We start from the raw sequence: 27,919 nt of genomic DNA on the forward strand, positions 1-27,919 counted from the left end.
CTAAGCTATTAAAATGACACAGAAACTAGTTAATACACGATAAGGTATTAAAATGTTGTAGAACCATAGAATGGATTGGGTGGGAAAGGACTTGAAAGGTCATCTAGTTCCAAACCCCCCTACCATGGGCAGGGACACCTTCCACTAGACCAGCTTACCCAAAGCCCCATCCAGCCTAACCTTGAACATTCCCAGGGATGGGGCATCCACAGCTTCTCTACACAACCTGTTCCAGTGCCTCACCACCCTCATGGCGAAGAATTCCCTCCTTATATCTAATCTAAATCTAGCCTCTTTCAGTTTAAAGCTACTACCCCTTGTCCTGTCACTACATGCTGCTGTAAAAAGTCCCTCTTCAGCTTTCTTGTAGCCACCCTTGCGACACTGGAAGGCTGCAATAAGGTCTCCCTAAGCCTTCTCTTCCTCAGGCTAAATAAGCGCAACTCTCTCAGCATGTCTTCATAGGAGGGGGCGCTCCAGCCCTCTGATCATCTCCGTAGCCTTCCTGTGGACTTGATCCAACAGGCCCACGTCCTTCTTATGTTTGGGACCCCAGAACTAGGAGCAGAACTCCAGGTGGAGTCTTGCCAGAGTGGAGTAGAGGGGCAGAATCACCTCCCTTGACCTGCTGGCCACACTCCTTTTGAGGCAGCCAAGGCTACTGTTGGCTTTCTGGGCTGCAAGCACACACTGCTGGGTGGTGTTGAGCTTCTCATCTACCAACACTCCTTCTCCTTCTCCTCAGGGCTGCCCACAATCCAATGTCCAACCAGCCTTTACTTTTGGGACTGCCCTGACTCATGTGGAGGACTTTTCACTTGGCTTTGTTGAACAAGACAAGGTTCGGACGTGGTCACCTCGGAAGCCCGCCAAAGTCCTTCTGGGTGGCATGTCTTCCCTCCAGTGTGTCAACCAGACCACACAGCTTGGTGTCATATGCAAACCTGCTGAGGGTGCACTGGGTCCCACTGTCCATGTTGCAACACTGACCCCTGAGAAATGGCACTCATTGCTGGTCTCCACTTGACCACAACTCAGTCAGTGCAACCATCCAGCCAGTTCCTTATGCAGGGAGTGAATCTCCAGTTTACAGACAAGGATATGGTGCAGGACAGCACCAAACACTTTGGTCAAATCTGAGTAGATGATATCGTTAGCTCTTCCCTTGTCTAGCAATGCTGTAACCCAGTCACAGAAGGCCACCCAATTTATCAGGCACAATTTGCCCTTAGTGAGGCCATGAGGGCTGTCAAAAATCACCTCCTTATTTTCCATGTTCCTTGGCACGATTTCCAGGAGGATCTGCTCCATGATCTTGCCAGGCACAGAAGTGAGATTGACTGACCTGTAATTCCCTTTTTAAAAGTGGGACTGATGTTTCCCTTTTCCAGTTAGTGGGAACTTCACCAGACTGCCACAACTTCTCAACCATGCTGGGCAGGGGCTTAGCAAGGTCATGAACCAGTTCCCTCAGGACCTGTGGATGCATCTCATCAGGTCCCATGGACTTTTGCACTTTCAGGTTCCTTAGATGGCCACGGACCTGACAATCTCCTACAGTGGGTGGTTCTTTGTTCTCCCAGTCCCTGCTTTTGCCTTCTGCAACCGGCTTGGACAGTGTGGCCAGAGCACTTGGCAGTGATGACCAAAGCAAAGAAGTCATTGGGTACCTCAACCTTCTCCATATCCCAGGTAAACAAGTCTCCTCTTCCCTTCGGGAGAGGGTCTACATTTCCCATACTCTTCCTTTTGTCACTGACACACCTATAGAAGCTTCTCATATTGTCCTTAACATCTCTGGGGAGTTTAAATTTTATCAGGGCGTTAGCCTTCTAGAGTGATCCCTGGCTGCTCAGACAGTTTTTCTGTATTCCTCACAGGCTATCTGTCCTCACTTCCACCTTCTATAGCCTTCCTTTTTGAGTTTGAGTTTGTCCAGGAGCTCGTTTTTCACCCATGTAGGCCTCCTGATGTTTATGCCTGACTTTCTCTTTGTTGGGATGCATCACTCCTGAGCTTGGAGGAGATGATTCTTGAATATTAACCAAATTTCAGGGGCTCCTTTTCCCTCCAGCACTTTATCCCATGGTACTCTACCAACCAGATCCCTGAAAAGGCCAAAGTCTGCTCTCCTAAAATTCCAGAGCTTGTTTTGTGGTCTCTCTGCTGCCCTAAGGACCTTGATCTCCATCATTTCATGATCACTGCAGCCAAGGATGCTATTGCGTTTCATGTTCCCAGCCAGCCCCTCCTTGTTGCTCAAAATAAGGTCCAGTACAGCTCATCTCCTCGTTGGCTTCTCTGTCACCTGGAGACAGAAGTTATCATCAGCACATTCCAGGACCCTCACGGATTACTTATGACTTGCTGTGTTGTCCCTCCAGCAGATACCAGAGTGGCTGAAGTCCCTTGTGAGGACTAGAGCTTGTCAATGTGAGGTTGCTCCTATCTGTCTAGAGAGGGCCTCACTCACTCCGTCTTGCTGGTCAAGTGGCCTGTAACAGACCCCCCCTATAATGTCATCTGTCCCTGACCTGCCTTTAACTCTGATCTTGGCCAGCTCCTCATCCATTCCCGGGCAGTGCTCCATGCACTCCAGATGTTCATTGACACAGAAGGTGACACCCCCTCCATATGTCCCCTGCCTGCCCGCCCCAAAGAGCCTGTGTCCTTCCATTCCAACACCCCAGTCACAGGATTCACCCCACCATGTCTTGATGATGCCAATAAGACCCCATCCGTCCAGGTGTGTGCATGTTTGAAACACCAGGAGGACTGATAAAAAACTACCTGCACTTTCCAAGGTCCTCACTGCTGTTCCCAGGGCTCTGTAATCCTTCTCAATATTCCTCAGCCGTGTCCTGGTTGTATCACTGTCACCCATGTGAAACAACTGCAGCAGATAATAGTCTGTGGACTGTAGGAGGCTTGGTAGTCCCTTACTGACATCCCCGATACAAGTCCCTGGTAAACAGCACGCATCTGGAGAGAGTGTGTGAGGTCAGCAAATGATGTCTCCATACTTCTCAGAAGAGAGTCCACTGCTGCTTTCACCCATCACTTTGTCTTGGTTCTTAGTAGAACCAAGTAGTGTCTTAGTAGAATACATGAATGTTAATCTTTCCCATTGTAATTCCTAGATACTGCCTTGGGGCATTAGGAAATAATGTGTTTCTGATTATTCCAAGACTTCTACCACATGAGCACATATACATTGTCCTGGTAAGGTTCAAAAGTATGTTTTGCCAGGAGAACATGTTAGCAGTCTAAATTTTTCTGATTTATTCCCAGTTTTGAGGCTTTAATACTGACTGATGGACTTTTCTAATTGTGTGAAGAAAGTTTCTCTTCTTTTGATTCCACTGAAATTTGTTAGCAATTTCTGTAACACTTTGAAAGTATTTTAATCCAAGTTATTAATTGTGGCTTCCTTCTATTTGTAGAGAGAACAGCCTGTACTTTGTGGTTTACATTAATACAACCATAAAATATTTTCAGGGTATCAGCCTCCTCATATCTTAGGGCTGTTCTGACCTGTGATTCTGGTGCATACATAGTCATACAAGAACTAACAAGAAGTCTATAAATATCTGACGGAAGAAACCATACTGGATGTCTAGCCTTTATGAAAAAAGTACTACGTATCCGCGACACAACTTTTCTTCATGGAATATTGTAACTTTTTCTGAAACACTTAAAATAATTAATAGAATATTTAATTAATTTCTGAATGTGGCTGGAAAATGGTAGATGTGCAAAATTTTTCCTGTAAAATTATTTGCGAATTTGGGACTGTGATTAACACTGATACCACTGCAGCTGTGTATTAGACACAGAATTAAAACTTCATCTCTTTCACATGTTTCCAAGGAAGCTTTTCATAGAAAATCTCAGCACTCAATGTTTTTTCTCCGCATACTAGCCAGCTGCTCAGAATTTCTAGCTATTTTAGTGAAGAAGCGTTCTGTGTCAGCTGAAAAATGTTTAAGATGAAGTTAGCCAAATACTTTGGGCTGGGAAATTGTGGATACCATATGGAAATTATATTCATATTATCATAGAATACATAGTATTAGTAATGAAATGCAGATATATAATGAAATTGGCACAGGAATAGATAAACAAAGTAGGCTAATATATGCAGATCTGTTTAATGCAAAGTGATTTGTATATGCATACAATTAAGATGAATTCAACATAACTTGTGTTGCAATTCATATAGATACTAACTACAGAAGTTGTTGTGTATATGAAGCTCTTGTTTGTTTAATACTGTGCCAGGCATAAATGATGCAAAGTGTGATTGACTTCTGCGTAGAAATATGGGAAAAAATTAAAATAGTTACAATGATTTAGGGACACCTATAGAACACACTTGCCTGGATGTAAGGTATAGAGAACATTGAGATGAAATCATCAAAAATAAGATCAACTGGAGTATTCCGTGGCCAGAAAGGCAAATTAAACTCAACCAAGTTCAAAAGACCAAAAGTGACCAAATATGCAAAAGCAGATGCTGAAACTGGAAGCAAAAGAAATGTCTTTATCAGTAAAGGAGAGCAGGCCATGGCTTTAAATATTAAAAGGAGTGAATAGTAAAGAACATTTGGTAAACGATAATGGACATTAAGATTGCACTTTTAAAGAATAGGAGGGAAATGTCATTGTGATATTGTGTTGGTAAAGAGGATTGAACACTAGTAGAGAAATGTGATTGACTTGGAAGCTAATGTATATACCAATACGTTCGGCACATAACACTGGAAATAGAGAACCAGCATAAATGATTGCGGAGAAGAGTCATCCTTTGGAAAGTGTTATTAATACAACTACTGATGCCATTTTATTAGATAATAAAGACATTTAAAAGAAGCAAAAAAAATTTTTTTTAAAAGATGTTGCATAGAATCTAGATTTTTTTTTTTTTTTTTTTTTTTAAGATTTGTGACTTTAAACATTTTTTTTCTGTATTATAAAGTTAATGGAGAGATGTTGTCCATGGAAGACAGGTTATGATAACAGACTTTTAGGAAATCTGGAAAGGAAATCAAGCAGGTGGTTCTTCAGGGATGTCCTTCATATGTTCGCAAAACTGTGAAAAGAAACAGGTGAACACTACCTCTCAGCCTGATAAGTCACAGGTGATATTCAGTCCCTGTGGAAATATCAGTTGGGCCTGAGGTAGTCTTAGTAGAATCCTCTGATGGAGACAGGAATAAATTTAGGATGTATCATTAAATGCATCTGTTGGAAAAAATTATGGTGATATTGAGGGAGGCATATCCTCCCTCAGACTCAAAGAACACAAGGATGAGATGAAGATACAAGCCAGCAGAAACCATCACAGATGTCCTTTTAAAGAACTGGAAGACAAACAAGAAATTATTGGAGAGTGTGAAAGCATAAAATCCAAAAATTGTGGGGAAGAGAAGGATATTGGAGAAAAGAAAGGGGAGGGACTGAAGTTTTCTTAAGAGTCTGTTCAGAACATATATGCCTGTGAGGGTGGGATATTGCAGTGACTATTCAAAATAGGCATCTGGTCTTACCTCTTAAGTAAGAAATCCAAAACTCTCTGACTGGCTCAAATTGCAACCTGGTCTTTAAATGTGATTTAAAATATTACATAGACGTGAAAATTAGAGGACTTTGTAAAGTTTCCTGAGAAATATGTGTTGAGTTCATTAAAAGCAAGAAAACATAGGTTTTGAAGAGCTTTGTTTTGAAATAAAATGTTTGGGTTTTATTTCATTTCAAAGTTCCTACACAGTTTCAAAAGTATCTATAATCGTAGAGGTAAAAGGAAAAAACAAGCAAATATAAAGATTTGGTTAATGTCGTCAAAGCACTGTGGGGTATTGCCTGTCAGCTAAGTGACTGGGATTGTACGCTCATTTTTAACTATCTAATTGTGTAGTCTCTGTCAAATTTCAAAGGAAAAGATTTTAAGTTAAGTTGCATTTTGTTGCAGTTGAGGAAGACTAAGAATATGCTGGTATATTTTCATAAATTAACAAAAATAATCAATGCTTTTGCAAATATTATTCCTGTTTTCAAAAGGGTGGCAAATTTTGCATAGCTCCGAATTTTAATGATTATTTCTGTTTAATGTACAATTATATGGGGTCTCAGAAGAGATGAACCACTTTTCAGCCATTTACTAGAGAAACAGAGGTGTTTGTAATTATTTGGATGTTTATACATAAATGTTTTTTTAATATTCATCCAAAGAAAATATTTTCAGTAGTTAGGAGTGACTGTAGGTTATATAGCCCTTTCTGTTTTTCCTGTTGGTTTGATTTTGGGTTTTTTTGGCTTTGTTGTGGTTTCTTTTATTTTAGTTTTTGTTCAGTTGTTGTTGTTTGGTTGTTTGTTTTTCACTCCTTAACAAAAAGAAAACCTGCATCCTAGAAAATGACCAGGTTCCCAAAAGGCTGCCTGCTGTTGTGGGACAGTTGCAAGTTTTCCACACCAAAGAGTGAGTTATTCACTACCATTGCTGTAACAATCCCACAGTCCTCATAGCCTCCTCCCCAGGTAGACACATGATCATTGTAGACACTTGCTTAACTTTATTTTGCCATTTCAAAACTGTGAAATATGACCTCCTCTCAGGATTATTCAGTATGTCACTCTTTATATTCTGCTAAAATGCTAGTCACCAAAATTTGAGTCTGTTGTAAGTTTCTCTTCAGCCTGTAAAACAACTGAGGACTTGAATGGGGGGGGAAACAATTTCCTGCCTTTTTAGTCTCTCAGACTGAGATAACCAAATTCATATGCAACCTAACATTTAGTTCAGAAAGTCTAGAAATACTACGTTTCCACTTTAGGTGGCCAGCTATAATTCAGAACTCATTAGTGTCTTGCTACTCCACCGAGTACTTGGTACTTTTCAGTAAACTTAGTAATTGCTTTACTCTACACTCTGACTGGCAATCAAATTCACCATCGTAGGGCAATTGGTAAAACCTCTGCAGAATTCAACAAGTACTTAATAGATTTTTTTTAATGTATCTGTTATAAATATTCAATATGTCTTTTCACAGATTTTTTGAGATAGTGAAGGGAAGATAGTCTTTGAAATAATATTCAGACAGACTCTGAAATTATTAATTAAATAGAATGACACAACTATGTGGAAATACACTGAAGTGGCAGTCAAACCCAGCTGAGCTTAACTGGGAGACAAGTGGCAGGCAAGTGGGTTTCTGCAGCCTGCCATTTCTCCAAATCATAGAATGGTTTGGGTTGGAAAGGACCTTTAAGGGCCACCTAGTCCAATCTCCCTCCAATGAGCAGAAGCATCTTCAAGTAGATCAGATTGCTCAGAGTCCCATCCAGCCTGACCTTAAATGCTGGGTTGGCTTTGCAGTCTTAGTCTGTTATTTCCTTGCCATGTCTGATATCTTCCATGATCTGTTTGTATATTAAGAGAAAAGCGTTGACACAAATATAGATGTTTCTTTGTGTTATTTACCTGATGTTTGTTTCAAGTAGATCTTATCTGTAGAGAAAAGGTCATTTCTTTCATCTGACTACTGAATGTTACAAAGTCTGCAACCTAAAATTCCTTCCCATATACACGAAAAGTTATCATTTTACATTATACCTGAAAGTGTTATCGTCTCCTTTGGTTGTTTAACTCACATGATTAGTTGAGTGATGTTGTCCAGAGTGTTCTCAGACCTCTGAGAGGAGCTGTGCTATATGCACGGTCATGTAAACTTAGGAAATAATCTGACTTTGTTGGGTTTTGCAGACCATGACCTATTTTTGATGGAAAACTGAAATTTGGTAGAATGCATGCAAAGGCTAGAAGGATGTCCCTGCTCATTGCAGGATTCTTGGATTAGATGACTTTTGAAGGACCCTTCCAAACCAAACTATTCTATGATTCTATGTATGAGATCTTTTTCACTGCTGATGCATTTTATTCTCATTTTCACCCTTCTTTGCCCTTCATCTAGCTCACTTTGGATGATCTAGAAGGACAGGGAGCTGCTTGAGAGAGTCCAGTGCAGAGTCACAGAGATGATGGAGTGGAGCATCTCCCTTAGGAGGAAAGGCTGATAGAGCTGGGTCTCTTTAGCTTGGAGAAGAGAATATTGAGGGGTGACCTCATTAATGTTTATAAATGTCTAAAGGATGAGTGCCACGAGGATGGTGCCAGGCTCTTCTTGGCGGCAACCAATGATAAGACAAGGGGCAATGGGTACAAACTGGAACATAGGAGGTTCCACTTAAATATGAAAAGAAACTTCTTCATGGTGAGGGTGACAGAACACTGGAACAGGCTGCCCAGGGAGGTTGTGGAGTCTCCTTCTCTGGAGACATTCAAAACCCATCTGGACACATTCCTGTGTAACCTCCTCTAGGCGTTACTGTTCTGGCAGGGGGATTGGGCAAGATGATCTTTTGAGGTCCCTTCCAATCCCTAATATTCTGTGATTCTATGATTCTGTGATGTGTTCAGTAAAAGTTATTTTCTCAGGTAAACATTCCTGTATTTTTTTTTGTCTGTTTGGTTGTTGTTGGTTTTTGTTGTTGTCGCATTTTGGTTGGTTGCTTGGTTGGTTGGCTTTAATATTATTTTTGTTTGCTTGGGGTGGAGCAGTCAGGTGACTTTCTTGAGCAGATATTCTCCCGTGTGTGGCAATTCCCGCATTCCATCTTCTTTGTCCACTTTACAGAAAAAAAAGACACTGCCTTGCTGTTGTAATGACAATCTAAAGAACAAAAAATCTACACTACTGGTGGCAATTTTCATCTGGGGATGTGTGACAATGAAGTATGTGCATTTGTTTCCTGCTTCATTCATTTCAGTCCTTGACATTAACACAGCTTGCTGCCAATGTTCATTCTAGGTCTGACTTCAGGGGTAAATGCACATTTATTGCCAAAAAGCTTATTTTGGGCTCAGAGATTTTACAGTTATGATTGTAAGTGATATTTCCTCTAACTTCATAAGGCAACTATTCAACTGGTATCAATTAGTATTGTGTCTCTCACTTGAACAGATCTATATCAAGTTGCCACAACCACAGATTTGGCCTAAAATTTCTTTGGCTCTGGGACATGTTCCTCTGAGAATTCCTTAATTAACACCAAGTTTTCATCAGACCTTTCTCCCCTCCTCCTGCTAATTGCTACTATGGTGGTGCATGCAGAGAAGGAACATATTTCTGAATGGAGTCTTATTCTGGATGACTGCTAATGTATGTTTGTTTTTTCACTGGGGACAATGTATTACAGGTGAAGAAAGATGCTCAGTCTTTCCAAATGTGTTTAATTTCTCATTGAAACTTGAGTTTCCATGTGTGTTTTATTTTTATTCTCACTTTACATTAGTCAGATTCTCCACCCGAAGTTAAAAATTACAGTATTGTTAAATGACAACAATAGAAATGATGGACAATGTGAAAGCAATTAAGAGTAATGGGGAAGATGACTGATCATTTATTCTACCTCATTACATCTTCATGCTTTAAAGTTTTTAACATTTTGAAATCTGCTGAAAAAGTCATTTTAACCATTCTCTTCTTTGCTATTACATGTGAACACACTTAAAAAATAGCTGCTTAGTCACTAAATTTTTATTTGGAGATCCATTTCTCTAGTTTGCAATTTGAGTTTTCTAAGTGTATTATATAATAATTTAGTCATTTATGTAAGCAAGTATTATTTCTTCTACCGATAAAATGTGTATTGCTGAAGAGCTAACATCTTGCACATTCACTGTGTCTGGCATGAATAAATGTCCTGCTAAATTGCACTAATACATTTTTAGCATTAATCTTGGTTCATATTATCTATTCAGTCATAAAAAACAGTTTGTTCTCCACTTGTCCTGTGTAAGTCACTTTCTTGCACAAATAACTTTCTTGTTTCTATTAACAAGATGTGTGCGGTGTGTGGATATTTGTGCATGTTCTTTAAAGATGAGTGATCATCGGTTATGCTAATTAAATTTACTGAAATCTTTATAGCACTTCTTTAATTCAGTCTTGTTTCAAAAGTCTTAAATTGCATACTGAAAAAGAAAACGTTAAGAGGTAAACTGTTTCGAAGTTTAAGAGATTGAAGTCATTGTAACATATAAACCTTGGAAAACCTTAATTAAGCAACCTGTTGCTTCTTGTTTAGAAATAACTTGATACATATGTGGAATAGCAATTTCTTAGGTACAGTTCAACATATTTTTGATTTGTCCTTGTTGAGTTGGATTTATTCATTTGATCTGGCTTTACTAGGGGTATCATGAGATGTTCTGCATTTTAGGAAATACTGCTTCATGTAGAGACCCCTGTGCTGCTTCTTAATCACAGCTACTTCCAGTACAATTTACTTTCATCTACAGTTAGGAAGCAAACGACAGACTAGCGATAGAAAAGCCCATTAAGCTATTCCCTTCTTTCCATCTTACCTGAATGCAATCATTTTCTGCAGTATAAATGAGAGTCTGCTTTGCCTTGTGGTGAGACAACCACCACTTCCCAGTACCTCTGGCTGATACAGTGTGTATAAAAAGCCTAAAAACTGCAGGCCAGAATTGCAGGTAAGCAGCAAGGTCTGCACTAGAACAGCAGCCAGAAAACTTCCAGATAGCGATAGAGAGGAACGTCTGTGTAAGATGTCAGTGAGAAAAAGCATGTTCTCCAATGGACCAAAAACTTGTTTAGTTTTTCTTTTAATAAACCACATATTTTTCAGCTGAAAGTACCTTTACTGAAAAATGCAGATTCAAGTTAATGGAAACATTAAATGCATGTGGTTTTGCCAAGCTCTGTCAGCAAAGAGAGGAAGAAAATCAAAACAAAACAAAACAAAACAAAACACCCTCCATGCTTCATTTCAATGTTTATAAACAAGATAGTATAGTATCATTTCAGTTGAAAAAGAAAGCTTTTCTTTATAATTCACCTGTTTAAAGTAAATTTGAAATAGAAGTTTAAAAAATAAAAACTTGCAACAAAGTGAAGTTTTCAGTTTAACCCAAAGAACTTTTTCAGCTGCTGTTTGTGGAGCTATGATAAAGCAAGATGACCAGCTGTTCTCATAACTCTGGCAAAAAACTGCTTCAGTAGGGGGTCAGATTGCAGAGACCATGATGCAAAGTCTCTCTTCTTGCTCCCCCCGCAGTGCAGCTCATTTACTCCACAGAGTTTCAATCCACTTATAGATTATATATGCTTCACCCTAGAGATTTGTAACCACCCTTATCTGTCCTCTAGTAAATCTGTGCGTCATACTAACAAAAACACATAAAATGACTAAGCTTTAATGAGAAAAGCTAATACCCTGTCCAAATATGGTCTTCATATTTATCTGATAAATTCTATTTATTCCCCCAACTCCCCCAAATCTCTACTATTCCTCTGCAGGTAATACTTTTCAAATATTTGTACACTAATATTATGGTCTCACTAGGTAATCATTAGGTAAGGTAGTAATTTTAATTTTGCTAATGTTTTTTCTGAGGTTAATTCTTCTGTCTTGATAATTTTTTGTTTGTTCCTTTGTTTTTCACTTTCATCTTTGTTTGAATCAGTCTCACAGATATCCTAATTGATTTTAAATTATTCTGTCCCTAGTAAGATTACATAAGCTCACACAAGCTCACCATGGCAGTGACGATCATGTAAGATCATCATGGCAGTGGACATCTCTCTCTGATGAACCTCAGCCTCAGAAATAAAAATTGCAGGTGAGTAGTGTTACTTTTTTCTCCATCTGCTGAAAGCAGAGGGGTGCTGCCAGTCTTTCAGTGACTGCTGGTAAGTCAAGCCTCTTGTCAGCTTATATTTTTAAGACTGATTCAGTGAGTTGCTGCACTGAGCTTTGAAATACTTTCTCTTCATTTCCCAAATTCATTATCTGCTCTTCTTTGAAGAGAATCTGGAAATTCTTTCCATCCTTTTCTAACACAATAGGATATTCATCTTTAAAATGAACTGGCCATGTTTAGCTCAGTGGTTGTTTGGGAGCCTAGTACATCCTTGTGCAGCATGGATCTATAAACAACTCTGAGGATGCACATCTAAAGGAGAAGAGGATCAAACTAAAAACTAACTACCAGTTTTAAAGGAAGTTGAATGTAAGTGGAATTTTGAAGCTCTGTTTTTGGCACAATTCACTGGAGATACTTGTCTTCCTTCTGTGGCTCTTGAAAATCTTAACAAATCTTATAATATTTGCTAAAAACTATGAAGAATGCATGGAAAATGCATGACTGAGCACAGGAAATTTCTATGGGATTTATCACACCTTCAATTAATATACTAAAGGAGCAGTATATTGCGGTTCAGTTTTTTACTACACTTAGCTTAGAGAACATAACCAGTTTTGTTCCTGATGCCAGTTGATGATGCAGACATGAGGGTGTGAATGTTATTTTTCCACCCTGCAAATCCTTTGTTTGAGCAAATACAGGGGCCCATGCATCATTTGCTGCCAAATAATAGATGCTGCATTATAAAAACCCATCTCTATTTTGAGAAGCAAAAACTGCAAAAGCAAAGTCAAGATGGAAAGACTAGCCGAATTGAGGCATTTGATGAAGAAATCAATGACTGATTAAATCAGTGATATTAATATCTCCCTCTACAGTGTTAGGCACTAACTGCTTTGGCACATGTAGTGGCACCAGGAGGGGAACACCTGGTGGTTACAAGGACTGTACTAACATTGATCATACCATACGCCAGATTGTCTGGCTGTGACCTATTTCATTTGAAAATGTGTGGTTTATGCCAATCCTGTGAACAAAGAAAAAATTATGATGAGATGTTGGCTTTTATATTGAAGCTCTGTCCAAGTCTAATTGATCTATGATCATGATATATATTGGCAGCTGACAAGAATTCTTAATAACCTACTTGTTGAGGGTTTTCACAGAATCACAGAATCACAGAATCACAGAATGTTAGGGATTGGAAGGGACCTCAGAAGATTATCTCGTCCAATCCCCACTCCAGAGCACGAACACCTAGATGAGGCTACACAGGGATGTGTCCAGACAGGTTTTGAATGTCTCCAGAGAAGGAGACTCCACCACCCCCCTGATCAGCCTGTTCCAGTGTTCTGTCACCCTCACTGTGAAGAAGTTTCTTCTCAAATTTAAGTGGAACCTCTTGTATTCCAGTTTGAACCCATTACCCCTTGTCCTACCATTGGTTGTCATCAAGAAGAGCCTGGCTCCATCCTCGTGACACTCACTCTTTACATATTTATAAACATTAATGAGGTCACCCCTCAGACTCCTTCAAGCTAAAGAGACCCAGCTCCCTCAGCCTTTCCTCATAAGGGAGATGCTCCACTCCATCATCTCTGTGACTCTGCACTGGACTCTCTCCAGCAGTCCCCTGTCCTTGAACTGAGGGACCCAGAACTGGACACAATATTCCAGATACAGTCTCACCAGGGCAGAGTAAAGGGGAAGGAGAACCTCTTTTGACCTACTAAGCACCCCCCTTCTAATACACGCCAGGATGCCATTGGCCTTCCTGGCCACAAGGGTACAGTGCTGGCTCATGGTCATCCTGCTGTCCACCCTGACCCCCAGGTCCCTTTCCCCTACTCTGCTCTCCAACATGTCGTTCCCCAACTGGTACCTGGGGTTGTTCCTGCCCAGATGCAAGACTCTACACTTGCCCTTGTCATCTTCCTTTCAGCTGTCCAACCTCATGACAAACGGCACCTGATCCAGCATTGGGCTTTATTCCTCTCCTATGCAACCTTGTCAACAAGAAGGGCCAAAAGAGAGCCTAGGCAATGAACTACACATTAAGCCGTTGTCAGAAACCTACCAGCAGTGAGACTGGGACCTCAGCCTCTTTCCAGTGACATGCCCAGCACTGTAAAATCATGGTCACAGCCCAGTTAATGCTTACAAATTCATCCAGAGCAATAAGACCACCAGCCCACTCTGGCTAGGACTTATAGGGAAAAGATTTTGAAACCATTCTAGTTAAGGATATAACAAGATCCAGATATTCTGACTAAATGCTCTTAAAAGTGCATGGGGCTTGTATGGGAAAGATAAAGGAAATCAGTAGAGAGACTGGCTGCAGGGAAAAGAATAGAGAGGCAGCTTCACCTCTGTCTACCTATAGCTGCCTCTGTGAAGTATTCTTCGGATTTTAAAAGAAAAAGAAAGAACCAAAAAAAGGTAAAGAACTATGCTTCATAAGTAGAGGGACTTTTCCCTTGTCTTTGAATTTAAGGCGTAAAACCCCCATAGAAGTCATATTTAAGGACTAGCCCTCCTGATGGCAATTCCTAGTGAATAGTTCCTAGAGCTCACTGCTCAGTATGCTGGCTTACAGGCAGGCTCTTTTCCTGGCTTTGTAACACTGCCTACACATTGTAAAGAAATCATGGGCATCTGAATGCACAATATCTGCTTCTGAAATGGGTGCAAAGTATCTAAAAGCTAAATACTCCTGTGCTCCAAGACATGACCCTTTTGTGAGTTCAACTTCTGGAGGCCTGAATATTAAAAAGGATAAAAACAAATGTCGGGGAACTACATTTGTTTCATTAATATTTAATTAACTGTTTACTGTGCATTGAACCATGAATGGGTGTCACCCTGTGATGTCCATGTTGCAGAAACACAAGGTTTTAGTTGTCATTCTGCCTTGGTTAGAAATACAGTCACATGTGTCACATAGCCCACGTGATGTTTCTCATGGCAGGGACAGGTTGCAATTACTTTGCCAGTGCTAAATAGATGGTCAGTCTACATGGAATTAATTGAGTCATTGCACTTGCATGAGCTCCAACAGGCCTCAGATGCCTTGAATTCATCAACTAAGCATGTTACCTTGATGTTTCTCTGAAACTTTTGAATATTGCCACTTACCTTTCACTTATAGGCTTCAAAATCTGTAGGGCGTCCTTCAAAAATGCACAGCACCAAGAAAAGTGATATGCAATGATAAAAGAAGCTTCATCTTTGTCTTATGTATCAAAACACAGTGGTTTTGTGAGTTTTTAAAAAATTGCATTTGTAGCATTTTACAATGCAGACAGGCTAAGGACTGCATCCACTACCTCACTGAGTCATTATACAGTTCTTTATTTTTGCGTATGGAACACAGAAGACATATTCTCAACTATGAATAAAGTTTCTAGGATTAATAGTTTCCAGAGGCATCCCATTCCAATATTGTAAATTTGTATGACTGCTAACATCAGAAACATCTTCAGAAGTAGTCAACCAGCCACAGATCTAATTGCCATAGCTGAAAATAAATGTAATTTTAAAATGTGACACAGATGTACCCAGACTGTAGATGCTAGAACATATTTCCAAAATCTGCTGGCAATTTAGCAGTCATGCACTAATATCATTGTTGGAATTAGTGAGAGAAACTCTTTTCAGCAAGGCAAGTCACATATAGGTTTCCTGAATTTCAGTCACAATTTCTGAAAACTAGAGTGTAGGAAAGGAAGACATTTTCATTCCCTGCTATGTAGAAACATAGATCCAAGGGAAAACAAGTGTACAGAAGGCATTGTAAACAGCAACCCTCTGTTGGCCTATGGATGTTGTCGCGATTGGGATGGACAAATGACACGGACATAGTTCTTCTTATGTACAAACAGCAGTGTCCATTTATTGCCACAAACACCTTTTTATATAGTCTTTGCCAGCTCATGTGCCTTTTTGCTATTGGTTACAGGCTGCAATAGTAACCTATCACTGGCTAATTTTGCTATCACCCCTTCTTTCTCACAGGTACATCTTAATATCTCCAGATACTCCTTTACTCCCATCTTTCTCACAGGTAGACCTTAATATCTCCAAGGCTAATTTCTGTTCCCATACCCCCCACCATAGTTTCCCACAGGATGTTTCTTGGCTTTCAGCAACAGTAAGAAAATGAAATGGAAGAAGGAAGATAACTTGAAGAGGTCATATAGTTCACCTCTGTGCTCTGAAGCATGATTAGAGACACATGCACAGGTTCTTGCCTTATCTGTTTTTGAAAATGTTAAATATGTCTTTCTACACAGATGCCTTAGGTAGTCTTTTGTGCCATTAATTATCCTTACAATTATGAAGCTGTTTCTAATATCTAGCCTCTATCTTCTTTGCTACCAAATAAGCTGATTACCAGTTGTCCTACCCTCTTAATAATACCACTCTCAATACAGCATTAAATGTAAACCACTTTAAAATTTCACATGAAGCGAGTATAGCAGGCAGAACCATTATTCTAATGCATTCCCCAAGCTAATCAGTGACTGAGATAAAGATGATTCAGATGTAATATGTTTTGTGGCAAAAGAAGATAATTCAGGAAATAAGGTTTTGTAATACATTATATCGTTTATTTTCTTCCTACCAGACAAAAATTTCTCTAAGCTCCCTTTTATTTGAGGACATATCATGAAGTGCTTCAATTAATATCTGTTTTTTGCTCATGGTATTTAATTTTTGGAAGAAAATAATGTAAGGATCCTGGGGTGAATTTCCACATATCCTTCAGATTTTATGGTTAGACTGTATTAAAAATCACCTAGAGAACAAATTAAAAAGGAAAACTTAACATCCTCGACATGGAAGCAGAATACAGGTATTAATGTAACCTGTGTTAGATCAAAACCTAATATTAAAACCATGTAATATCAAACATCAGAATACTGGAGTGGATGTTGACTAGGCGCAGCCTCTTACACAGACAGGAAAGGTCACCCACCTCCTTATAGTATTCTACGATATCTGAAGATGAATACTTCCACATAGGAATTCCTGTCTTGAAACATAGGTGTGTAAGGGTATAGTCCTTCCAAACAAGAAAGGGAAGTATGCTTTAGCACACTGTCTTATTTTAGACAAACTTGAGGTGACACAGCAGCTGTTCTGCAGGACACAATGTTTTTATACATGTAACTGTGGCTTTTGGAGTAATATGCTAGTAATGTCTTCTTAGTGGGATTTACTGGTGACATGACAGATTTATAGCTGGGAACAGATGTTCCGTGTTCCTTAATAGCTGTAGAAGAGTTATGTTTACTGGTGAAATTGCAAAATTATCTACACATAGTCTGGAATTAGATCCATTATTATTAGATATGTACATTGGTGTCTGATGTTTGTGCTTTTTAAATGCTGAGGTGATTTAAAATCAGTATCAGTTTGGAAACTTTCACTTGAAAATGCTTTCAGAAGAAAAAAATACCACAAACCAAAACTCAAATTCTATTTTTTTCTTTCTATTTGTGAGCTATTACTCTTTAATTCACCCTGGGAAAAAAATCAAAATCAAAAACAAACAATCAAACAAAAACAAACAAACAAGAAACAAAAACAAACAAACAAACAAAAACTCCAAAACAAACAAGCAAACAAGCAAACAACAACAAAAATATGAAAAAAAACCCACAGATGTGAGGTAATTCCTGCACTAAAACTCTAATTGTTAGTTTCTCTTTTTCATCATGAAAATATAAGGCTATATAAAGTAAAAAATACTTTTCTTTCATGGAGGGGAGAAATGCTGCTCTTAAGCTAAACTTTTCACAAAACAAACTGAAATAAATATTTATTTATAGGCTTAGGAAAAAACACAGTAAAACATAGCAAATACAGTGAACTTTTCTGCCTGTATAATGGGCTGCACTTAGTGAACAGCCAGTCCGCATGTGTGTGCAGATACATGCATACTCATACATATATTGTCCTGTTTTTGTTAAAAACAAGACCAGTTCTCTTTTAGTGATTTTTTCCTTTCAGCTAAGTTCTTCTAAGTGCCTTCTAGGTAACTGCACATTTTTCTCAAACACTGTGCTCAAAGCTGATAAGAACAACCAACGGAATGCTGAAGAAGCTCATGTTTAGATTTATTGCTATGACAGCTAAGAATTCTGATAACACCTGATAATTGAGAGGGGCGTGTTTGCCAGGAGGAGCAGACAGAACAGGTGACTAAAATTGACCAACTGAGTATTCCGTCCCATAATCATCATACCCCCTATATAAGATGGGACCACGAGGGTCTCGCTTCTCTTCAGCTGTGGCCGCCATCTAGAGAGGACCCTGCCTGTGACCTACAGGCCTCAGACCCTGCATCCCCGAAATTAAGCTTCTAGTTTGCTGTGAAGTCCCACCCATGACTTCTGGGTGACAGCCCCACAGCTGGAGGGAGGATGAGGGGGTAACAGAGAGCATCTGCTGCGGTTTGTTTTCGCCTTGCTTTAAACCTTGACATATATATACACACACACTTCGTATTCGTGAAGATTTAAATCTGATTTAAGCTCTTTAAAAGATACTTCTTTCTTTCTGCACTTGCATTTTTGTCATCTCAAGCATTATTTGTCCTGAATTTCTTAATTTTATTTCTTCGTTTATACCAGTTCTCAGAAATCCCATTAGGATTATGCAGTTTCACCATTTCCATCTTGTTTTAATAAGATTACCCTAGAAGCAGAGCAAAGCTCACCTGAGAAAGGGACCAAAAATCTGAATAACTAGATTAGGTCCTTGATGAAAAATGGGAACTTCACAAATCTGCAGAGAGAAGATTCTTTTGATTTGTCGTGTTTGAGGTCTACTGATAGTGTGGTCAACATCTCATCATTAAGGAGAGCAGTAGATGATTTAAAAAAAAACGTGGACAGCAAAATATTTGTGTAAATGCAAGGGAGCAGGAGGGCTAGGGCTGCCATCCCTGCAAGTTCATCTGTACTTCGCAAAGCAGAATGTTCTGAGACCTTTTTTTAAACCCATGACTCTCAGTTAATCATCAAACCTAGATCCCATGTACCCTTTTCCACTGAAATGACCATAAGCTATTGGAAATGTAGCTGCAGGGTACTCACTGGCCAACTTACCAGTTGCCTCTGCCATCTGTCTGAAATTCAGCCAAATGGAAACAGGAGGCTAGCTAGAAAAGGCATTAGTGTCCTGTATTTTAAGTTGTTTGTCATATTATTAACCAACAATTTTGTAAATGGTAGAAATGGTCCAAAGGAGAAAAATCCAAGCCAGATCACACTTCAGATCTAAACTTTTCCAAATTTAGCAGTGTTCCAATCTGCAGTTTTGATTTGGATCCAGATGAAATTAACATACATTTAATAATAATCATGAAGGCTAACTGAAGATCTGTTTGTGCTAGTAACAACAAACCTTTTTCTAGAGCTGTTTGAGCAGAAAAGATTGTTAATTGCTATATACAAAATAGTGTGATTTGTTGTATTTTGTGATGTTACGTCATTCATTGTTTATGAATCTCCTACCAGCACTCAGGTGTCTATAAATTTTCCAGGTTTTGTGATCAGGTTAGCATTAAGTACTTACTGATTGATAAAAAAAAAAAAAAAACAAAAAACAAAACAGAAATGATATGGTGTTTTGTAGAATATATCAAATTTCGGAGGATAAATAGTAGCATATGACTTATGCTCAGAAATAGAGTATGATGAGAAGTTGTTTTCTCAAAAATTTGCTGGATATTTCTAAATAAATGCAATTGTAAGATCATAATGGTTGACTAGGATGTGAGTCACAAACTAAAGTGGACATCCTATCTAGCAAATACAAAATCTGCTAAAGCTGTTAATGCTTTTCTGTATTGCTGCCAGATGATGCTACAACCATTCAGATTAAATTGGCTCACAGTTTCAGCTTTGTTTTTTGTTTTGTTTTGTTTTATTTTGTTTTGTTTTTCTAACATGCTGCAAATCAATCTTTATGAACAATGTCAGAAAATAAGGATAATCTGTTCATGAAACAAGTTTTAAAGAAAATGAGGTAATATATATATATATATCATTAAAACAGCTGGAGATGTGACATCTTTGAATCTCTCCATCAGAAGAAAAGGAGGAAGCTATTTCACAAAATACTGACCAGCACCACTCCCACTCAGAATATTGTTCTGCAACAAGAAGAGGAGAGTAGGTAAAACTTACTATTTCTCTTGAATTTTCAGCAGAGCTGCTAAAGAAAGGGTAATATTTTACATTATTTATGTATAACTTCCATAGAATTAATTTGATTGTTATTTTATGTGTGCAAATATGAAAGAAGGTACAAATTTTCACTACCAGTTGAAAGGCTTGAAATCCACTTGTACAATTCCTATAAAAATAGGAGTGGTGCAGCACTGGTTTAGAAAAATTTTAAAGATTGAAGGTGTCTTCAGTCCTACTGAGAAAGAGTTGAATAACGTGATTTTTCAGGTTAGAGAGATTTATCTTTATTTTTCATGCCTTTGTATCTGTCAGTATCTCTCTAGTACTTTTTCTCATGGTCTATAACTACCATATTTTAGCTACAAAATTACTGTAGATAGCCTAAACAGCTTCCTTGCTAGTCTGGTTTTGCGGCTTTAATATATACTTCCTCTATATAGTGCTTTAGGTTGATGTTTTTCTCTTTTTGTCTCTCTGAAAACAGTATTACAGAGGTGTAACCCTGGCAATGATTATTGAAATTGCTTCTTTTTTTTTTTTTTTTTTTTTACTGCTTGGTGCCCATTGCAACATATTGCACCACAGAACTACGCTCCTTTGACAGTGAACTCTCAGAGTTGCAGAGATGTAAACATGATGCACACACCTCTTTCCACAGTACTTCTAGGAGTGTTAGTAAATTTATATTTGTGGAAAAGGCCACGTGAGGCTTAATCTTTTTATGGAGTTTAGGCCTTGTTTTCTATTAATCTGGCAGCTACAAAAATCAGCCTGGTGGTGTGTAGGTTGATGTTGCACATGAGAAGCATTACCTGCCTTGTTACCTAGCTGATCTGGAGAAATGTTCATTGAAACAATACAGATGTTTTAAGAAATATCAATTAATAAATAGCTACCTGCTTTAGTCATAAAACAGAACAACTGATATTTCTGAATGAAATAAAGGAAAACCTTTTCTTTTTAGTTTTGTATGAAAGAAAATTTAGAGATTAATTTCTTGTTCCCCTTTCTTGAAGTGTATTGATAGTGGAGCAGAATGTTTTGGTTAAATGGTAAACTCTTTAATTCTCAGTTGTATTTCATTTTAAGTGGTATCTCTGATCTGAGCTACCTTCATTTCTCTGGGCCTAAGGGCTAAACCATTTCTGGGGGCCTGATGTCCCTCTGATTCACCACCAAAAATTAAATATGTTGGGAAAAATGGCAGCAGAAGAAGAGAGGTATTTAATTTTAGTTTCTGTGGGAATACACTGTATTTGTGCTGCTTTTTCCCATTCTATGCCCCACACTTTCACAAGTTAGTCACTATGTTGAGATAACTCTGAAGAGGATGATAAACCAGAAAAAACATTGAAAACTAGAAAAGTCCTATAATAATGAAAGAGATAATCTAGTAATAGCAGTTAAAGACTGGCTTATAAATCCTAGGGATCTTTGAAGCAAAGGGGGCAATTAGTGAAAGCTCCATATTCTGTGGAGATGATGGTCATAATTAATAAACCAGCATGTGGGAACCCTTCAAAGGTTCATGACAAAAATTACACTGTGATGCTGGGGGTAAGTTACCTTCAAACTCAGACCATGTATCTAAAGAATTTTTTTTTTTCTGTGAAAGGACCACTAAGGATGTTTTACCCAGGATAATATCACTATACATGTCCATAGAGGCACTTGATGTTAGGAGTATAGACTTGTTTCACAAAGCAGCCAGAAGCCTTTGAAAGTATGTGATATATGTTACGTGCCAGGAGAAATCAGCTCCCACAGAACATCAACAGTATTTTAGCAGAGTATGCTGTCACAAGCACAGTAGTTTTGTAGACTACCGGTAGCAGGTGTCCAGGTTCTGTGTGTATATGCAGAATCTTGAGACAATAAAAAGATAATAATATCTTGTTTTGTTTACTCAAAGCATTGTGTGCATTCTAACCGTATCAACACTTGGTCTGAATGTAGCCATAAATTTTTGCTAGACATCCACTGAATTAGAAAAAAATAAGTGCAGAACTGATTAGTTGAAATCAAGCAACTGCTAATTAAAAAAAAAATAAAAATGGAAAATAAGGCAGAAATAGGAAGAGTGTACGATATATGGAAACTCTCTGGGCAGTAGTGATGCACTGTTTGGTCATATACAGGTGTGGCAGGATGCAAACCCCCCTCTCTCCCCCTCCCTCCTTCAGTATGGAAGGAATAGACACATCTCTCTCTCTCTCTGATACTTGAGGCTAACAGCTTCTTTTGTTTGGCCCCAGAGCACCCTGGCCAGGGCCATTAGGAGAAGGGAGTGCTGAGGCGCCACTGAGCCACTAGGCACCTGCGGGCAGTGTGGGGGATGTTTGAAGGCTTCAGGGGCACCCACAGCCAGGGTGGGGGTGCAGAGAAACTTCTGGAATGCCCACAGTCAGATCTGATAAGCCAATATAAAAACGGGATTCTTGTCGAGACTCCACCCATTGTCGCGGGTCTCTTGGAGCACGAGCGAGATGCTGCTGCCAAGAGCCCCCCTCCCCGGGATGGAGACTCCGCTTGCCTTGCCACCACGGGTGTGAGTAAAACTTCTCCTGGCAGGATTGCAAGCCTACTTATACTTCCCGTGCACATATGCACGTGTAACTTTCCGTGCTTAATACAAGCACGTGTAAAATTAATCCTCGCATAGTCGCGGGTGTATTTTCCTCCGGTGGTTCCACATAAGCAGTTGCAATATTCCATGCACATTTGCAGGTGTAAGTAAATTAATCCTCGCAGGATTGCGAGTGTATTATAAATTTACCCTCGCACAATCGCAAGTGTACTGACTTTCCGTACTCACTACGAGTACGTGTATCTCTTTAAAATAATCCCACACCGTGTTTAGGCAAGTGTGTACTTCTCTGGGACTCAGGGACGGCTCCGCCATTGTTTTGGGTGAGGCCATGTGCATGCACTCTGTGGACCGCCTGTTGTATTAGTTGCTGCCCCTTAATAATTTTCCTCAACTGATATCCAAACCTGTATTTAAGTCACTTTTGGAGTGCTAAAACCCTGTTTCACACCGGTTTAATAAAAGTTGTTTTGGACCCTGTTGTCCCTTAAACTAACCTCGGGGTGCCTCCGTGACAACAGGGTAAAGCATTTATCAGTTTCAGGAAGATGGAAGTCATCCCTCATGCAGCTCAGGGAGACATTATGTGTTTGAAGACACCAACCACATTTTATAGATGAAAATGTTTCCATGTAAGTAGAGTTGCTGGCTACCTTGGCATTTCTTACTTGTGTATATGAATTATTAAATGTATACCATGTTTCTCATACTCTTCAGCTATACATTATGAACAACTCAGAAGCAAATGGAACTTCAGTTGAGTGGAAAAATGTATTTATACATATCTTGTTCTCTCTCTCTTCCCAAAGCATTTCCTTATTCTTTAGAAAGATTCTTAAAATTCACTTTTTATGTTTTGATATTCAAAGATTTTCAACATCACATTTTAATACTTATGTATTAACAGACTTAATAATTTTACTTGCTCCTAAAATTATGCATGTTCTGATCCTAGGTGTAGGCCTGTCTCACTCAGTACTTAGATTGTTTCTCTATGTGTTTTGTCAGTCATAAAGGTGAGGTGGACAAACTAAAGGATTTTATTTTAGCCAAAACAGCTATAATGTATTCATATCATCTGTATGCTATTATTTGGCTGATCAAAGTATACCCCAATTGTACCTTGGCAGCCCACCCAGAAATTACACTTCTTCGTGGATTAAATGTGAAGAAGAAAATTTTATTTTGAAACTATTTTCTAATAGCATTTGGGAAAGGAGATGAATATCTGAACATAGCTTGCTATACAGAGCTATTGTGTATAGATAGGATCACAGAATGGACTGGAATCTTGAAAGTCTGATTCTAATCAAAATAGTGTACCTTCAGTTTTGAAAGGTTGTTCTTCAGCAGAAAGGTTGAGAACAGAGTTGCATCAAAAGTTCTGTGCACATTGCACAGCATCAATATATCATTCTCTGACTTAGTGAGAAAAAAAGCTTATCAACAATGCCAGGATGTCATAATGAAAAAACTGAGGGAAACATGAAGTCATCTTTAGAATAAGCAGTATATGCCTTATTGGGCCATTTTGTTCAAAGTGTTGATTATGGTAGTTAAACATTAAATTAATTAAATTAAATATTAAATTCACTGACATACTGGGAACTATTTCTGCCTCGTTTTATTTATAGTGTATTCTCTTAGTTAAGTCTCCTTTCTTTTCGTTGAAGTTATACATTAGCCTTTATCAAAACTAATTCAACACTTTGAGAAAGAGTCCTTTTTTTCTTGAAACTCAACTGGCTTCACTCCATAGATCAAAAAATATCAAAGAAAATGTCAGAATTTGGTAAACTCTTAACTTTCACATCACACTTTGATCTTTGTTGAGTAAGGTTGAAACATTTACTGCTTATTTCAGAGAGAAAAGTGGATGGCCACAACCTGTAACCAGTCTAAAACTCAATGAGGTGATATATGCCACCAAGAGGATGGATATTTACTTTCCTTTTTTATGAGGGCTTATTTGTTTCTCTGTGAAGCAGGAGAGTAATCTCAAAGCTTTCTGGATTTATTTTGATTCCTTTGGTCTTTCTGTATCACCACGTAATTCTAAGACTTGATTTTTTTCTTCTAGAACTAGTGAGAATTGTGATTTAATCCCTTCCAGAGCAGACAGTTTAAAAAAACCTCAAAACCTTCACCTATTACTGCTGTAGAGTTGCCTAGAAACTCTTAAGGCTTCAAAGCCAGAGCAGACCAAAGAGAAATGTTTTCTGGTGCCTAACTTGGTAGTTGCTGCTGAGTCAGTTTGGGATTTAATTCAAGTTTCTGATCCACATCCCTACAGCTCTTTCTGGTAATGCCTTTCTCTTTCCAGTGAAAAGAGGATTTGGCTTTCAGTTCAATGGGCAGAATTAGCAGGGACAAGATGCATTCCATTGAGAGAGCCCTTGAACGTGGGATTTGCTGCAGCTGGAGATCCATCTGAGCCAGTCTTTACTCCTGTAGGGTAGGATAAAAGGCTCATCTCTTTGTTCTGCCTTTCTCCTTCTTGCATTGCAGACTTCTCACAGCAACTCTGTTCTGGACACTGCCCTGTTTTGTCCCATTTTACATGCTACACTACAAGGGCACGTACTGAACTTTACTTCTGTGTATGATATGAAACTGGTGACAGCCATCATAGAAAGGAACAGGAAGAGAATACTTTGCAGGACTTCTGGTTAGTTATGCTGCATTTGGAGACTTATTTTTAACATTGTTAAAAACACAATGCATTCATATACCGGCAATCATTAAGCATTTGTCACATATAGTTTGTGAACAGTCGATATTTAAAAATATACTAAATTCTTAATGTGTAAATAAAAATCAGTGTCCTCTTTTTGACAGCTGTCCTATTGATTGCAGTTGTTAAATGTGTATTTGTAACTCCATCAAGTACAGAGATTACAAGGAGATTCAGCTGATCTTTGCAAGTATTTGGCAGTATTTTTCTAGTCTATCTGCATATCAGAGAATGATGAAGGTTAGAGTGAAAGCATGATGGAAAGAGAATGAAGTGGAAAGGGCAGATTGAAACAATCAATCAAAGAGACGGTGCAATCAAGGAGAGGGACATTTAGAAGGAAAGTTAAGGAGTGTTACAGAAAGGCATAGTTGGAAAGTAGGGAAAAGTAAAAGTTATTAGATGAAGAGGGAAGATGACATAGATTATGCAAAGGGCCCTGGATTTTTCTTGTGTTCATGGGCCCAGAATTCTCTTGCCAGCCTTGATTGTCATCAATAAAACTGCTTCCTCACAATTACCATATGTATCTGGAAGCAAGCCACACTCCTTGTTTAACCACAGTACATGCTTTGGAAATTTCATTTAAATGTCAAAACTGTCTGTTTGAATTGAATTGGATTCTATTTAACTGTTTGCTTTTATCTAAGTCAACTTGCAGCATCAAAATAGCTCCTGATTTTTCTAACTTTTAACCTTTTACTCTCCATTTCTTACTTTCTGCATGTCTCACATGCATACACACACACAAACATAAATGAAAGAGGGGATGGAGTCTTGAATTTTGCAAAGTGCTTCAAATTGGCCTGATGTTTACTAATGGACTAACATTGAACTATCACATGTAGCAGGACAGGGATCCACAAAATGGTCTTTCCATTCCTCCCTTTGGATCATCCATCTCTGTTGTTCATGATTGCTGAAATGTCCCTATACATGATTAGAATCGCCTCTCTCAGGGCCTCATGGAGCGTAGATACAAATGTGTTGCTTACATTTTTGCAGATCCAACAGTAATATTCTTTGGTTTTTTAAAAAAAATCCTTTAAATTATTTTTGCATACTCGTGCAAATATTTTAGAACTATGTCAAATTTTGAATGAGTTTGTTAACCCTTCTTCAGCAGCCCTTAAATCGTCTGTGTGCATCTTATTGGAAGACTTTTCAGATTCTTATCTATTAATAACTGGAAAAACAGCTGGTGCCAAAGCTACACCATATGGCAGATCCTTATAGTGACACAAGTGCTTGTGGTGATATAATAATGAATGAAAAATGAAAAGTTTAATTTATGATATATAGCATAGCAGAGAGGCTTTAAGGGATCACCTTTGGTATGAATCACACAAACAGTTCTGACCTGGCTGTTCAATACAAGGGCAAGGTCTTTAATTTATGCTTCTCATTATAGATGACCGCAGTTTGGAGTAGCACCAGTTGAGCAGGCAGCTTTAACTAACTTCTTGTCTCCAGAATAACCTGAATCCCATGGTTCCCTTTTGGTTTTGCATGCTACATGGTTTTTAATAACTTAGGAATGCAGGGTAATATAACTTATAACCCTTTTTGTGCTTCTTCCATTTTTATCGTTTTCCTGCTAAAGATTTCATGCTTCAATCTGCACCTTGCCTGTTTTAGCATCTAACCCTCTTTTCTGCTGGTTCCATTATCTTTCATCAGCTATGCTTTTACCGTTTCGTCTCTCCCTTTGTGTCCTCTTCAGCTTTTTCCTCTCTTTCTTTAAACTCGTGGTATAAAATGAACCACAGATGCTTCAATGCTAAGCATCTTTAAAGCACCCAGAAAACATGGATGCTTTATCTGATTTTCCTTCTCTCCTTGTCTCTAAATCATCTCTACCATCTCTAGTTTTTCTGTTACCTGTGATTAATTCTTTTCCACTGTTTTTCTCAACTTAAATCCAAGAGACAATGTTTTTATCTTCTTACCTTGGCGTGCCAAGTATCTGCCAGTCCTGTGCTTCCATCCTTCTGCCATTCCTGAGTTTGTGCACCTCTGTAGTATGAGGTCAATGAGTCTTTTCTTCTTCTTCTTCTTCTTTTTCTTCTTCTTCTTCTTCTTCTTCTTCTTCTGCTACGATCTCTGTACCAACTGTTGTCTTTCTCCATTCACAGCCTGCCTTTTTGCCTTCAAACCAAAGCTCAGTCCATCTTTTTGATGTTTCCGTGGTGGTAACTTGCACTTACCTCAGGCTCAGCATGATGTAAATAGGTCTCACATTCACTCCTATTGTCTAGTTTTTATTTCTTGGTGCTTCTGTTATGTAATTTCTCACTCAGGAGCACTATTCCAAACAGTTATTTTCTTAGAAATATCACTAAGTTCTCATTTCCATGATGAATGTGAATGCAAAAATCTCTGGCGTTTTGCAGTCCTGCATCAATTATTCCAGCTTCCTTTTCATTACTTTTGACAAACGCTGTCTTTACCCGTAAATGCCCATCATGAAGGCAGCTAGAGGGGATGTTTTCCTGCCCATTACTTTCTGCATTCCTTTTTGTCCAACAAGAGGAGTTTGATCTTTGCTTTCAAACGTTTTCATGGGAAATCACCAGTCATCCTACAATCATTCCTTTACATATCTTCAACAGCAGTTGGTAGTTACACAGAAGCAAGCACCTTTGTGCTTCTTTCTTGTGATAGTT

At 38.7% G+C, this 27,919-nt stretch overlaps 1 long non-coding RNA gene across 1 annotated transcript in view; it reads left to right on the plus strand.

Annotated features, from left to right (window-relative positions):
• The window catches only part of LOC110361490 (uncharacterized), a 100,565-nt gene extending 80,646 nt beyond the window's left edge, over nt 1–19,919 (plus strand). The window contains exons 2-3 of the long non-coding RNA XR_010468838.1: nt 11,595–11,707; nt 19,799–19,919. This is a non-coding gene — a long non-coding RNA (uncharacterized LOC110361490). The remainder of the gene's footprint in view (nt 1–11,594; nt 11,708–19,798) is intronic.
• The last annotated feature ends 8,000 nt before the right edge of the window (nt 19,920–27,919 follow it).

The sequence above is a fragment of the Columba livia genome, chromosome Z (assembly GCF_036013475.1).
Source record: "Columba livia isolate bColLiv1 breed racing homer chromosome Z, bColLiv1.pat.W.v2, whole genome shotgun sequence".
NCBI classification, from domain to species: Eukaryota; Metazoa; Chordata; class Aves; order Columbiformes; family Columbidae; genus Columba; species Columba livia.